This window comes from Amphiura filiformis, chromosome 9 (assembly GCF_039555335.1).
Source record: "Amphiura filiformis chromosome 9, Afil_fr2py, whole genome shotgun sequence".
NCBI classification, from domain to species: Eukaryota; Metazoa; Echinodermata; class Ophiuroidea; order Amphilepidida; family Amphiuridae; genus Amphiura; species Amphiura filiformis.
In genome coordinates this window covers 19,127,750-19,144,413 of record NC_092636.1, presented here as the reverse complement: position 1 = coordinate 19,144,413, position 16,664 = coordinate 19,127,750, and the positions used below count along the sequence as shown (strand labels likewise).

Genomic DNA, 16,664 nt, shown 5'->3' with positions numbered 1-16,664 from the left:
GCACCCCTGTGAATTAATGTTTTGTATTTTTGTTTCGTAACAGTTTTGTATGTTTGAGACGGTAATGACGGAATGGTTGATTTAAATGGCAGAATATAATCCAATGTTTCGCAAGAAAAAAACCTGGATCACACTGGCCATGGCTATGGTACTATTTGTACTGGGCATTCCACTAGTAACTAATGTGAGTATGAATTTTATAAGAAAAATACAGCACTAGTTTTTTGAAATTAAAAAAATATTCTGTTTTACCAAGTGAAACACAGCGAAATCAAATCAAATCAAATTTTAAGATTTTTACAATTTTAGGGAAAATTGGCCAAAAACATGCAATTTTTCACATGTTCTTAAATTGTAGTCACAAAATTCTAAGACTTGGAAGTGCTCAAAATCTTGAGTATAGGCTAAAAGTTGGCTCACAATGTTAGTATTTTATGTTATTTTTGATAATTGGTTTATATGAAAAACCTGAATGGGTGACTCTATTTGAAATATACACTCCCTGTGAGGAAGCTATAGATAGATTAAGGCATGCATGAATTTTGTATCATATTGGCAACCTCTGTAGATTAAATTGAGACTTCCGCTTTCCCCATAGTTCGACATTTTAGAATTGGGTAAATGAATCATGAAAGTACTCTGTCATTCGGAGGGACATTAAAAGTGTCAGTCCCGTTACCGAAAACCATACCTGTACATGTATCTTGCAGCAAGTTTCGAAAAGAGTAGCGTGTTAACCCCTGAATGTTCTCAACCCGTCCCAGTGTTCAAATGGACCCCAATGGAAATAAGCTTCAGTAGACACTTCCTTGGTTTTATCCAGGGTTGTAAAAACCCGAACAAATCAAATCAAATCAAAATGGTCTCATTCTTCTTATTGTTTTGCTCCATGCATCCAGGGAGGTGTGTACCTGCTGACTATCATGAACACATATTCTGCCGGGGTATCACTCTTATTCGTTGGTTTCTTGGAATGTATCTGCATCACATGGGTATATGGTAAGAAGGTTTATCATTGTGTAGTGTTAATCTGATATGAATGAAGGAAATATAGTTTTGTGCCATGTGTGTCTTGTTTAGGCTGTATGGTACATGTGTTAGCAAAGGCGGAACCATCAAATTGTAGGCAAAATATCTGATTTTTGATCATGACAGGATGTACCTTCTGCATCAACGTACTGTTCGTGGAATAACACGGTCACACGGCCTACATGACCGAACCTTGACCTTGCCTAGCGACGACCATATTGGAAAATGTAATTGGTCAATTCTCAAAAGCTGTGTTTGCGCCGTAAGCATGTGGTTTGTACGTAGTACGCTCTAAGCAAATATCTCTGCATACCCCAATTTGCTTTCATGATCAAGAATTAGGTATTTTGCTAGTACATTTTAGTAATCGTCATATTTTTGTTAGCACATACTTGCCCATTTTGTGAGAATGATTTGATTAGAATTTAATACAAAAGTACAGACACAAAGAAAAAATGCTACAATAAAAATAAGTGCAAGATTTCAAGTTATAGGTTGAATTTGGGAATAAATATGGATATAACTCATCCCCATCAGGCCCCACTAAACTAAAACAATTATAATATGATAAGAAAATAAAACAAATTTCTTTCCATTCTTTGTTTTGAATTAGATTACTATGCCTCACACCAAGTACAAAAGCATATGACACAATTTTATGCCATTTATTGACCTGGAATCACGCCATGAGCATAAAAGCATTTCCTTAATAGCACCATATTCCATATTAAAATGACACCACACAGTGGGATCCTAAAAGCTTTTTACAAATTTTTGAAAACAAACTTGGTTTAACGAAGTAAGTTAATCACAAATATAGGCTAGGCTCCAAGGAAAAAAATAGGCTATGAGCCCAGCGATGAGCAAGAACAACAGCATGACACAGCAACAACAGTGATGATAATAACAACATTAATGATGGATCCAGGAGTTTCAAAATAATGACAAAACAGGTGGTTGGGGTCTTGCAAGTAGCTGTGAGGGCCCCTCCCCACCACCTCATAGACTGGAGTATGTTTGGTCTACCTATCATCATGGCTGGATTTACCTTTTTGAGGGGCCCTGGGCCAGGCCAAAATTTGGAGGCCCCAAACTCATCGTGCAAAAGGCATGCGCATGTGCAAATTTTAGTTCACATATACTTTTAGATCGACAATGGTGGCGGAAGCATTAGAATTAGAGACAACAGGCATATTTAGTTCTGATTTGACTGGGAAATTTGCGCATAAAAAATTTCAATAATTCAGACTATCTTCGCCCAAAATGAAGGTGAATTTTTCTATATAAATTTTGACCCAAAACATGGTGTGCAGGGCAATTTTTTGGGCCCCAAATTTTTTGGGCCCCTGGGCCTGGGACCATCTGGCCCAATGGTAAATCTGGCCCTGCCTATCATGAAACATCTCCCAGCTAGCTGGATCACTTAAACGATGATTGCAATGAAAAGAATTATATATATCTATCATGCATGCATATATGAGGACTATAATGTAACTGGGGCCCACTTTTGAGGTTTTGCATTTGACCTTTGGAATAATTGCATAATATTAGAGGTTTTCCTTGCCCAGCAATAATATTACCTGTACTGTAGGATATATGGATTGGGGGGAGGGGGCACATCATACATTTTTGGTGGGTATGCTCCCCCAGAATTTTGAGGTGGTGGGTCTTTTGGAGTTGATGGTGTACCGGTAAAAGGGGCAATGGATTTTGTTAGTTGTGTCATTAATTTGTGGGTAAAATGGATGCCGAATGGGACTTCTTTTGCTTTACTTGCAATTATTTTTTCTTGGTTATTTATGCCTTTTTGTTTTATTATGTTTCTTACTTTCTTACTTAGTTGTTTCTTGCTTCCTGTTTTTATTTACAACATAAGTCATTCCTCTTTTTAGGATAAAAGGTAGCCCTAAAAGGCTGTTTGGTTTGTCTTTAGTTCTTCTGAAGTAAGTTTACTGTGCTGCTCTGCCTTCTACCTGGTTGCCTCCTTGGCGAATACAGGTTTCAGCTGTCATGACAGTTGTTGACTGTTACCTATATCAGTCAAATGTAAATTTATCATTCTAAATTTGTTCTATCACAGGGGCTGACCGTTACCTAGACGATATCAGTGCCATGTTGGGTTTTCATCCGGGAATCTTCTGGAAAATAGGCTGGAAATTTGTCTCACCAATATGTCTATTGGTAAGGTACCCTACTTGTAAATTAAACTTGTATGTTTTTATACTGTTCAAGTTTGTGCAATACAGTTAGTTTTAGCTGTAATGTGATTTTTTTTATGATATAAACCAATAAACCAATCAACTTGAGGGTGAGATGGCCGAGCGGTTAAGGCGTTGCGCTGTTGGCCGGAAGAATACAATCAGCAAGGGTTCGAATCTTGGGCTTGCCTTAGGCGAGAATTCTCTTCCTCTCCCAAAATGTTCCTAAAGGTCGGAAATCCTGCAATTACGTTCAGTTACGCTACAGAATGTAATTGTAGAATTCCTTCTCACCCCCATATACACTGTTTAGCACGTGCAGGTATAGGCAGTGTGTGTGCAACGTGTCGTGGTTTGGAAGTCACGTAAAGCCGATGGTCCCGTGTACAGGATGAGTCACATCTGTGCACGTTAAAGTGTCAAAGATATTCGAAAAGAGAAGGGGGCCATCCCTGGTTCTGATACCTCTACTCCACCCTCTAGGTTCAAGAGGACAAGCTGGGTGCGATACAACATACAAGTTGACTACCCAGTAGAACTAGAACTGGTGCGTGTGCAAACCTATGCCAATCACTTTGAGCTTTTATTTTATATTGGGCTATTCCAGTTGAAATCCATACACTCCCTATGGAAGACACAACCATAATCTCACACACATGGGGGTGTAGATCTCAAATGGAGTCACCTATTCAAGTAACTTCATTTGAAATTCACACTCCCTGTGTTGGATTTTTATAAGGTCATGTCTTCCATACGGGGTGTAGGCTGGAATAGTCCAATATCTGAACTTTATAAAATTTTTTATTTATTCACATTATCTGTTTACTTTGTCTTGAATATTTTCAGTTTGTAATAATCTTCACCTTTGTGGCATCGTCCCCATCTAAGTATGGTGATCGCTACACCTATCCAGCGTGGGCCGATGGTTTAGGATGGATGATGACGTGTAGCTCCTTACTGCCTATATTTCTGTATCCAATCTACAGGGTGTACATTGAGAAAGGAACAATGAAAGAGGTTAGTTATTATCTCCCTTCATGTGGGAAAAGTTTCAGATAAAGTGTAAAGGGATAACTTCATTTCTCAGTCATCTTCCGCACCAACTCTGCTGAGACCACTGAACCCTACTTTTCGCCACAAATGTCGTTCAGAAATGCTGCCGTGTTTGCTCTCAAATCTCAGTGAAATCTGTGTTTCAATGCGGGCACACACAGCTCTGTAACCTGTTGTTGAAACGCTGTGATTGTTTAATATTAAAAAGTTGTTGCTGTGCGAGTTGTCATGCAGAGCAGCGCATGCCCTTAACATGATACAGTCTGTTGATACGTGCATGTGATGTACTCAGCTAGGTATGATACAAGATATATCATGTCAGTAAATTGGGAAGCTTATCCAATGAAAACACCGGAAACTACTTGATGGTATAATATGTATGGATATAATATAGTTGTTAATTCTCACCCTTCATGTGTTGTATTATCCATTTTGATCTTCTCAGAGATTGAAAGCAGTTTTAAAGCCACAAGCGGACTGGGGTCCAGCCCTGAATAGCCATCGGAAAGAAGCAGGATTCCCCATACTGTCAGAGTCAACAACGACAACCTCATACCCAATGGGAATACTCGCATAACAAGGCTGCAATATAATGCAATCAAGGACTCAAACTATGATCTCCAGTAGGAATCAGATTGTTGGCTTCATCTTTAAATTATGACTTGAAGATGGGGCCATTTTGTCTACTTTCTCAAGTTTTGAAAATTTATATCGGGTGTCCCACAGACTCTGTATTTACATAAGTTATCCCACAGTCATGGTATTTTAAAATTTAACAGAATCGTGGAAAAAACTATGGAATTTTCAGAGAAGGGGTCAAAAGTCGTGGAATATTTGTTATGGTCATGGACATATTCCAGACAAAAAAGTTCAAAAGTTCTTATAGAAAGTAAGAATGCAAACTGTAAAACTGAATGAAAGAGAGAGTGAGAGGGAGAGAGAGAGAGGGCAACACAGCAGAAAAGTGTGAAGCAAGGTCAGTTCCGTGGGAGGTGGTGGTACGATGTGGTGTGAGGCCTATTTTCAGTAAGTTTTGTATCTTTAATTGGAAGTAAGTCACTGACAAGTCATCATATTTTGAAATTGTAAAGTCTGTGGGAACCGTTTATTAGCTTTTGATGAATTGAGAAGTGGGCATTACCTTCATGTAGGCCTCCGTGGAGTTAGCCTAGTATCAAGGCAGGGATTTACACAACTTCAGGGGTGTGGAATCTCTGATTTTTGTTGGAATTCCAATTTTTTTTATATTTTATAAATCTCCCATTTTTAAATTTCCAATTTTTGAAATATGTATGAAATATATGAAAAATTTTCCAAAAAGTTTTTGGGTTTTGGAGTGTCCCTGCACCTAGATTTAAATGCTATAATTTGGTTCACCTTAAGTTTGGTAGTGACGTCAATGCTATTTTGCGGTTGCGCCGCAAGCGTGTCAACAAACCGCCCATGCACGTGGACATGAATCCTCAGGGCGTTTAACTTTATGTGCGCCATTTGATACTGCGGCGAACGAAATATGCACATACATCACTACCAAACTTATGATGAACCAAATTATAGGATCATTCTTGGTTGACATTAAAGAAGGAAAAAAAAAGAAGAAAAATAGTGTTTTTAATATGCAAAGTTGTAATTTGTGTTCAAGCATACTCTATTAATGATGCATTGAATTTGTATCCATATATAAATCATTAATAGAGTATGACATGAACACAAATTATAACTTTGCACATTGAATACACTAGGACCTATTTTTTATTTGATCTAGCATTTAGCTAGGGACACTCCAAAACCGAAAAAATAACTTGATGTAGGTCGCCTCGGAGTTAGCCTACTATCAAGACAGGGATTAAACAACTTGCAGAATAAAGATGTCTATAATTCCTCAGTGATAGCTTGACAATAGGCTAATTTCATGTATGTCTACATGAAGGATAGACCACAAAATTCAAGTGTCTTATAGAAGAGCTTCCAATCATGCTATGCAATAACAAATCACAACTCATTTGTTTAATCTTGTTGGTATATTATTCCCTATTCCAAAAAATACAGCACTAATTTTTTTTTTTTTTGATTATAAAAATTTCATATTTTGCCAAATGAAACATAGCTAAATCCTAATCCTTTACTTAGTTCTAACTGGCAATGGAAGTTACATTTTAATATTTGGCCAAAAAACTTGGGGGAAATTAGGGCCAAAAACATGCATTTTAGGGCGTTTTTCTTATGCTATGACAATCAAGCCCACTTGTACAAAGACTAGTTTCAAGTTATGCATTCTAATTTCTGGAAAACACATTTTCTAATCTTCTCCATAACCAATTTTCAAACCTAATATAAAATATTGAAATTATGAGCTAACTCTAAGCAAATTACTCAAGATTTTGAATACATAGACTTGTGCCAACTTTTAGAATTTTGTGACTACAATTGTAAGAAATCATGCAATGTTTCATTTGGCAAAACAGGATAATAATTTTTTTAGTTCCAAAAAATTAGTGCTGTATTTTTCTGGAATAGGGAGTATAGTAATTTCAGAACACTGGTTTGGTCTAAAGAACTAAAAGACCTACATTGTGCAATTTTGTGAGTTTCATATCAAACCCGCTATGTGTATTAGATACACAAATCAAATTCGATCAAATCTATTTCAATATTGTTTTCAAAAAGATGTAAAAATTCCAGTGAAAAAAAGATTGAAATCAATTGACACAAAATCACCTCATATTTACTGTTTATGTTTACAGGGTTTAGTTAAAGACTTGTTTGTTTTGTTTATTATTTTTTATCTGAGTGTAGCACTTCATTCAAAAACATGATTACCAAATCTAAAACATGGAAATATATTGTAGGTATTATATACCATATAAAGAAATAATGGGCTGTATATAATATGTATACATACAAATACTAATCACTCAATCTGTGGGCGAGCCGCAATTTTATAGTTTGATCAGCTCGTAATAGGCGGCAAATGTTAGGCTTTTATTAAGCCGAAAAGTAGACCCATGTTAAGAATGCTATTAGAATGCTGCCTGGTCTATATTTTGTGTGTTAAATAAAGTATAGACAAAGTATAGGACTTGAATTAATAATTTGTCATGCTTCTGGCGAGATGTTACAAGACAATTATCAAAATAAAATATTTTGATATTAATCCGCGATGTTATAAGGCCCACCGATTCGAGCTGATCAAAGTATAGGCTATATAGTTTTGCTGGAAAGTTGCAAATGAAATATCTGAGTATATTTGTCATGCACTACTTTGAGTATAAAGGTATTGTTTTTAGCTGCTGACATGCATCTATTATCTCATATAACATGGGCTATAACACAACAAGGCAAAGCCGACTTGTTTTACGCCAATACCTTTATTCTCATTCTTAAACACTTGAAGGGGTACTACACCCCTGCCCAATTTTGTGCCTATTTTTGCATTTTTCTCAAAAATTATAGCGCATTGGTGACAAGTAAGATATGTACATTATAGGGGCAAGGACTACAACTATTGCACTTGAAATTTTATTTCAGCACAGACAACAGTTGTGAAGTTACAGTCAAAAATGAGGGAAAACCAATATTTGATCAAGAAATCAATAACTACTTGCCTTGATTTGCCGAATTTTCAGTGCAGTAGTTGTAGTCCTTGCCCCTATAATTACATATCTTACTTGTCACCAATGTCATCTCAATTTACCTTCACCTCCTCTACTCATTCTAAGAACACTTGAAGTCAATCTCATAACAAATTGGTTGTTCCAAGGTGGAAATTGTCTTCTGGGCAGAGAACTTTTCATTATAGAGCTGCCACTTCATGGAATAGACTTCCTTTTAATATTTGTGTCAATTCAAGAATGCCCTATAATTTTGTATAGGTATGTATTTAAGACATTAATAAGGAACTTATTATAGCCCTCATAAATTTATTAATTTGAACTTGTTCTAAATTCCATGTTTGTATATTATTCATATTCTTATAATATTATTTGTATATCAATGTTATATGTATGTTATCAGGGCTTCCAGGGAGACCAGTACTTTTGTATTGATGGAATTTTCCTGAATAAATAACGAATAAATAAATAAACAATGCGCTATAATTTTTGAGAAAAATGCAAAAATAGGCACAAAATTGGCCAGGGTTGTAGTACCCCCTTAACCAAGTAAAAATATTAATCATAAGTATACTGAATTTCAATCAAATTAAATCTTATATTTTTAGAAGGATGAATTACCTAGGGATTAGAAAAGATCAGTCCTGTTGTTGCTATGCACCTCCATTGGTTCAAATAGCGTGTATATATGCATATCGTGTCAACGAGTGGACCTACTAAGAACCAATAAGATTGCAGGAACTTTCTCAAGTGTTTAAGAAACTAGCATGCTAGAATCCAAATGCCCCTTGCACAGTCATACATTTAAGGGCAGAGCCTCAAACTGGAAGCATACATGAATGGAAATTGGGTATATTCCAGTTGAAATCCATAGACCCCCTATGGAAGACATAACTTTAAACTTCCACACAGGGAGTACTGTGAATTTCAAACAGGGTTATCTGAATGGGTGACTCCATTTGAAATATACACACCCTGTGGGAGATTTAAGTCATAGGGGCGTATGGATTCCAACTGGAATAACCCATTGAACCAGTCGTATAACATTATAAACTGAGCTAAAAAAAAAACTTATAATTTTTCACAAGGTCATATCTTGAAATCCTGTCCGTCAAATTGAACCAAAATTACACACAGATTTACTTCAATACTCTACTCTTAACACATGTCAGTAACCAAGCAGTTATCCAACTGACACAACAGCAAAATGCACTGACATGGGACAGCTTCCTGGACCACATTCACAGCCCAGCCCTGTTTCATGAAAAAAGTGTATGAAAAGCAGAAAGCAGCACCGTTTTATCATCTGTGCAAGGATCTTGTGTGCATTGTAACAGATTTTTTTGCCATGGGTGCCAAATGTTGGGCTGTGAAAGTGAAGGAAGTCCAGCAAGCTGTCCCATGACAGTGCATTTTGCTGTTGTGTCAGTTGGACAACTGCTTGGTTACTGACATGTGTTTTGAGTAGAGTATTAAGGTAATCCTGTGTGTAATTTTGGTTCATTTTGATTGACAGTATTTTAAGATATGACCTTGTGAATCACAAGTTGTAAAAATTATAAGTTTCTTTTTTGAGCTCAGTTTACATAAAGTTACCTAATTCTTCCTGTTGTAATTTGAACAAGTCGTAAAGTGACCTAAGATTCTTCCGGTTATAATTTGTATAATTTTTTAGACTTGTTCAAACAAGCAATTTGAGAACTTTCTCAGAATTTTTTGTGACTCATCCAAGTTCACTTCATGTTAAGGGGGCAGTAGGGTGTTTTGTCAGTTGCCATTTGAAGGCTCTATCCAGTATGTCTATAATGGTGTGTCTTGTCTCAAGTTGAGAGTAACAACATGTTGGATTTTGCAGTGGCTGATTCTAATCAGTGCATTTACACAGTTGCGTTGCCAATATATGGACAAATCGCCATCTACACCTGTGTATATGCCCCCGAGGATTAGGTAGGAAGCAGCCTGCGATTCAAATCTGACACTGCTGTGAAATCAAAAATGGATTTTTAAAAAATCCAAAAACTTGAGATGAGACACGTACACTATAGTTTGTTCATGGTCAATGCTCTGGGAAGTCTGTGTGTCTTCCTTTGTATGTTACTGTTATATGTAATGATATGTTCCTCTGTACAATGGCTATATATTTTTACCACTCTTAAGGGCAGAGTAATGGGAGAGAACATGGACCTTTTCGAGCATCATTATTTCTGAATTGTATCTCCAAAGTATATAAAACTATACATTTTTGGAAAGGAAATGAGTCAAGGAATCCCATGGTGACGTCAGATTTTTTCAAAAATCTCGAGTTTTTGATAAAATCACAAAAAATCACTTTTTTACCCCAATTTTTTTGTGACAACTTAAAAAAAAATCAGTTCGGAAGTAAAAAAAAATCAGTTAGCTTTTAATGAAGAAGAGACATGAACTTAGGGAAGGTTTTTTATTTTTTTGAAATTGCGTCTCTTTTTTGAAATATTGAAAAAACATGTGAAAAAAGCAATTTTGTCATTCTATTCAGCTAAAATTGCACATAATGGTGTATATTTTTGTTTAAAACAAATATTTTGAAAAAATGAGAAAACCTTCCCTAGACTTTGATGTACTCTAAACGATAGTGCAAAAAGTTTACCTTTTGCTTGCATATTTTTCGAGTTATCTTGTCACAAAAATCGTGCAATATTGTCAAAAGTGAACTATGAGAAATTGACGTTTTAGTAAAAAAATGTCAAAATTATGCACAAAATGTCCTTATATTTTAAAATGGCAAGACTTTCACGCTTGTAAAAGCTGTAACTGGTGCATGGTCTTAATATGCATCTTTTTGCAACAATGAATTTATAATGTCTGCTTTTAGTCCGCCAAAATTCAACATAATTAAAAAATCTAAGTGGCATTTTGACTGCAAATTTGTGTTTTGTTTACACCGCATTTGCGGCGTTAAAAAAACATACCGAATGCGACTTGACTGCGTTGGACATACGCGCGCAGAGTTGCGCAGCGTCACGCGCCCGTGAATCGCTGCGTAATCACAATATTTCAGATTCGCAAGCATTTCTGACTCATTATTTCCGCCAATTTACTAAGCTGTCTTGAGCCATGTGACTTTTTAGAGTTGAAAAGAGTGAAATAAATCAAGCAAAAATACGTGTAAATATTAACAAGTTGTATTTTATCAGTTTCAAGTGAAAGAATACATCTTAGTGTTGATAAAAATCAAGAAATCTCAAATTCGGGCGTGGACGAATGTGTCTTCCATTACTCTGGCCTTAAGCTGCATCTATATCATGCAAGCACAATGCATTAGAACACCGTTGGAAGAGGCTAGTGCAATCTGCAATTGAACCTATACTCATGCAGTTAGCATAGACAAGAAATTTTCTATTCATTTTTGTATCACTTGTTTTTTCTTTAGTGCTGTCATTAGTGGCGGCACCAGGAATTTTTTCGGGGCATTGGGGACAAAGTGAATTTCAGAGGGGGGAAAAATCAACAAATTTTGCGCAAAATTGTCGCAAAAAGTTGACATTTTCGTAATTTTGGGTTTTTAAGGCTGAAAGTGGGTGGGGGGGGGGCAAGAAAATCCACTCAGGCCAAAGTTGGAAATGTTGAAAATTGAGTTACAACCATTGCAAACTTGCACAGTACCTACAATTACTGGTGTTGAATTGCCAGGTCTCTTGAATACTTGGTTGCAACGTTGTGAACATTTTATATATCCATTTTTTATGCTTTTTATTGTTTTTTCTACTCACTTTTTGCCTCTATCTCAATTTAATTATTGTCGACTCGGCCTGATTGGATCAGATCTGGTCACAAATTATTTGATATAGGCTATAAGTATTAAAATACAATGCAATAATAGAGTACATGGTAACTATATACTCGTATATACAACATTTATATATGTGAACCAATGCACAAGAACTATACCAATGCAAACTGTTCTTTTAAACAAGAATTATTTTGTAGTTGGGATTTCACAGGGTACAATGATCAACCCACAAGGTTCAATACTCAATCCACAGGGTCTAAGTTCAAGCCACAGGGTTAAATGTTCAATTAGGATTTTGAATGCATTGAAATTGATCATGTATGTTAATAGTTAGTGGTCCATTTAGATTTGAACATTGCCAGTCAGGATCTATAGTGCATCTTGTTTCAAATTGAGAGCAAGGCTGTGTGTGTATTTTGCAGTTGTACATTGTGCATCCACACGCGTATTGTCGAAACAATGTAAATGCACTGATGGTGCTCTCAATTTGAAACAAGACCTAGAATAGTTACAATTTGCAACTTAAAATCCATACAATATTGCAAAGTAATGTATAATATTACAGAACTGAAGATTTGTTGTTGTTGTTCCACTGTATACCTGTTAACATCATTATGATCTAAGACTAATATTAGTCTCGGCAATGATAGCTGGGTTGTATTTTGATGTTATGGATTGTAGAGTTCTGAATAATGCTAGTACTGTATTTACTTTATTAGTCGCCCCTCTTCTATAATTGAATGCCCCCACCATTTTTTCTACCAAAATGTTTAAAAAATGCTGAAATTTCCATGCTATCTTGTGAAAGTAATTCTGTACCGGTCGAAAATGGCATCACCATACCCGGAAGTGAACCGGGAAAATGCAATGCAATGGGTCGTTTAATAGAGTAAATATGGTATATAGTATTTTTTAAGAAAAGAAACAAAATCCAATTGATGCAATGTCAATTTAAAATTCTGTAAACCACAAATTTGTTTTGTTTCACAGAGTTTTTTTAAAAATTTGAATGAGAATTGAAACTATTGAAGGACATCAACTTTAATTTTTGGTAAGGGTGTGTGGTGTGGAGCACCAAACTTTGGGAATTGATTTTCGATAAAAATAGGGGCTTCGGAACTGAAATTTCAATAAATATTTTTGGCCTGGTAAACTAGAATTGGGCCAAATTATAGGCTTTAGAGCTAATAAATTGTAAATTTGAGCTTAAGAGCTGAATTTTTTTAAAGTGAAGTCAGAGCTTTAACTGTAGCATGATTCTCAAATGTGGGTCTTTGGAATTGCCGAAGAGTCTGAAAAAGGGATCCTTGACAGCCACATATACTGATACCACCTTTACATGCGAATGCCCCTGTATGCTTGAAAAGCATTGGGCGCAAATTAAATGACTTTACGTCCCCATGGTTACTGGTAACCAATAAGACTTATTTGCATGAAATGCATGTTTGATTTATGCAATGCGATTAGACCCAAAGAGAATCAACTCAAAAATTGCTCTATATGTAACACTATGATCAATCTTGGTTTGTCATCCATGGGGACCAAAATAGTGTACCTCCAGCATTTGACGGCAAAAACCCAAAATCAATGACAATTTGCTCCTTACAGTATATGGACCACAAAATAGTTTTCCATAGATTTTTCGTTCAAAAGAGGGGTCGCGTTTTAGGCCATAAGTGGAGTTACCTTGAAATATATTTTTGATATCATCATAATCAGAACAGAATTCTACATAACATATTTAAAAATGACTCCATATATGCGTCTACTTTTTGAGAAAATTTTCCTGTGTTTACATCCGACTGCTAACCATGTGTGTACATAATCATGTACATCACTCAAATTTTGCATTTTCTTTTCAAATTTGTAAAGATCACATTCACAAGTACTACTAGTAAAACACAATTTTCACTAAAATTGTTAATATTTTATCAATTTTGCACAATGTTTATTCATGGGCACGATAAATTTTTGCTGGAAACCGCTTCACAGGTGGATTAAGTGGTGTGAACCCTTGAACTGGAGGTACACTATTTTTCCCCACCATGAGTGACATGCAAACATCAGTGGCGTAGCTAGGGGGGCCAGGGGGCGGTGCCCCCCGCTTCGTCATCATGGCGGCCGGTTCATGTAAGGCGTTGGTGAAAAAAAATTGGGTTAACAATAGACTGTTTTTTACCCAGGGTGACAGAAAAAAGGGGAGAATTATAAAAAAATAATGAAAAATTGTGAATGAAATTGAATTTTACATAAAAATTTTGTGTTTTTATGTTGGTACCGCCTATAATCCTTTTTTTTAATATTTTTTTTTTGCTTTTCACTTTTTCAAACCATGCAAAAAACCCATTTTTATCAACTTCCGTCGGCAAAAAATATTTCCGTCGGTACATTTACAAGTTGTGCCCCCTCGGTTCCAAAATCCTGGCAACGCCACTGGCAAACATAGCGGCGTAGCATGGAGTTGGTACTCCTTGGGTCTAGTCTCATTGGAATTATGGTATCCATAGTTTGTGTACATAGATACTGGTGAAAACAACTTAGATAATGAGAATATGCATGGGTATGGTGTGATTGTCTGACAATAATTTATGCCTTTATCAAGATGGAATCCTGTGGACAGTGGCAGCACCAGGAACTTTTTCCAGGGAGCATTGGGGTGGGGCAACGTGAATTTCAGGGGGGGGGGAATCAACAAATTTTGTGCAAAATTGCCGTAAAATGTGAACATTTTTGTAATTTTGGGTTTTTATCAGGGAGCAACTGGGGCAAGATTCCTGACTGGGGACATTTGTCCCCCGTGTCCCCTCTGGTGCCGCCATTGCCTGTGGATGGAATGGCTGTGGCTTTATAAACAAAATAAGGACACATGAAAATATGTGACATGTCATATCAAAAGCTACCTTAAAAGCCTGTATTAAGATTTAGGTAAAATAAACTTGCAAAATATAAACCAAAATATAGGAAGTAAATGTTACAATTTTCTTTTTGTAAAAGAAAAAAAAACCTGGGATATTTTAATCTCGCACCTAGTGTAATGAATTTGAAGAGGCACACATAAAGTGCTGGGAGTCAGGTCGCAGGCTGTCAGTGAAGTTTTGCAATTGGGTGTCATTGAATTTAATTTTTTTGTTACAAAAAAGGTATTTTTTTACAATATTTCTTGATAACTTCTATTTCCATTTTCTACTCCTGATTCCTTGATTTTTTGTGACTTCTCTCTAGTCTGAAGGGTTCGCTAGTCCGAAGGTTTTTCGCTATTCGAGAGGCGTCTCGGGTTTGTGGAACGGGGTTCGTTCTAGTTAGGACTATCGAACCTTTGGACTAAAGAGCCTTCAGACTAGGGAACCTTCGGACTAGAGAGTTGTCACCGATTTTTTTTCCATTTTTGATATCGCAGTAAAATCATGGCTTTACACAAACCCTATCCATATAACCATATTCCAAGTCAATGTGTATTCCCATACACAAATTTTGTGTACACGTTTAAATGTTATATTTTCTATTAAAAATAGGATGTTTAATTTGGAAAGTTATTGTCATCCTTAGCTCATCCTGAAATCTATTGTGTATATTATGTAAATAATATGTAAATAATAATACTGCTTATTGAAAAGAATCCAGATTTATTGTAAACAAAATGTTTGTAATACATTATATTCATTATGACCCTTTATGTTCATTTTTCTTGTTTATGTTGTTTCCAAATTGAAATTGAAGACTGCTTTTCTGTGACCCTGTTTACATGGAGAGAAGTCGACTTCAATTCCAACATGGACTTCAGATTGTGAGTAAGGATTAATTTACATAAATTATTTGTTGACAGGGTGTTTACACAATAGATGACTTCAAAACAGAATGCCTTTTAGGCCATCACTTGCTTATGCTCTCAAATGACCATTATGAATTCTAATTGCAAGTTTGTTTACCCTGCAGAAATAGAGTTTGAAGTCGATTTTGAATTCGACAAAAGTTGCTCAGAGTCGTCATTAGAAGTTGACTTCTGAGTTCAAAACGTGGTGATCCTGTTTATACACAAACAAAGTCGAGTTCTAATTTGACTTTGTTCTAATTCGACTTCAGGCTCTGTGTTAACAGGGGTCTAAGATTTGTTTGGTGCACCATCATCATATGCCTCATTTCCTATAGACAAAGGGGATCCAGGTTTTTGAAGGGGGGGCTATTCTGGGAAGCCTGGTTGCATTACCCCCTTGAGTCTACATTTTTTATTTAGAGGGAGGCCGGGACACATTTTATGTATGTAGATAAGCCAACTGCATTGTTGCAGTGTGAGTTGTCACATGTTACCTGTGGCCAAGCTATATTGAGCCACATTAGGCTAAAAAAAGTAGTTATGTCTCAAAGTTTATTGCTGTAAAATCATCAAAGATTTTGGAAGAAAAGTTTAATGATTTGATACTCGCATTGTTTAGGTATAAAACAATTGATATTTGCACTTTAATTGTGTAAGTCAACCACAATTTTATGCTGTGTACTTTTGAACACTCGAAAATAACATCTTAATTCAAAATTCAAAAAAAAAAAAAAAATCTTTAAAAGAAACCCCTCATTCCGCATTCGTTTTTTAAACTGCCATGGGCTTTGAGACATAAGTATTTTTTTGTTTAGCTTAATTATTTGTTGGGTTCAACTGAATAGCCACTTTAATATGTTAATTGCATAACTCATTTTAAAGGGTATTGTGAAAACGCACAGAAACAGGGTTGAAACAATGGACATGTGATTGATAAATAACAATGAAATTGGTTAATGACTTAGGAAGATGTACATGTATTGGAAGTTATAGGCAGTTGACAAGGCAAAAAAGTCAATTTGGTTGGAAAAAAAACCCCAGAACTATGCACAGTTTATATTATTTTGGCAACAAAATAAGTTCTTTTTCCATATTTTGATTTTGAAATGCAGCCACGTCTTGAATATCATGTGTATATTATGAATATTATTTTGTATATCAGTCAAACTCTAAATTCAATGCTCATGTATTTG

The 16,664-nt window shown here is 35.8% G+C and overlaps 1 pseudogene; it reads left to right on the top strand.

Annotated features, from left to right (window-relative positions):
• Positions 1-8,082, top strand: part of LOC140160718 (sodium- and chloride-dependent glycine transporter 1-like) — a 58,934-nt pseudogene extending 50,852 nt beyond the window's left edge.
• Positions 8,083-16,664: the final 8,582 nt, after the last annotated feature.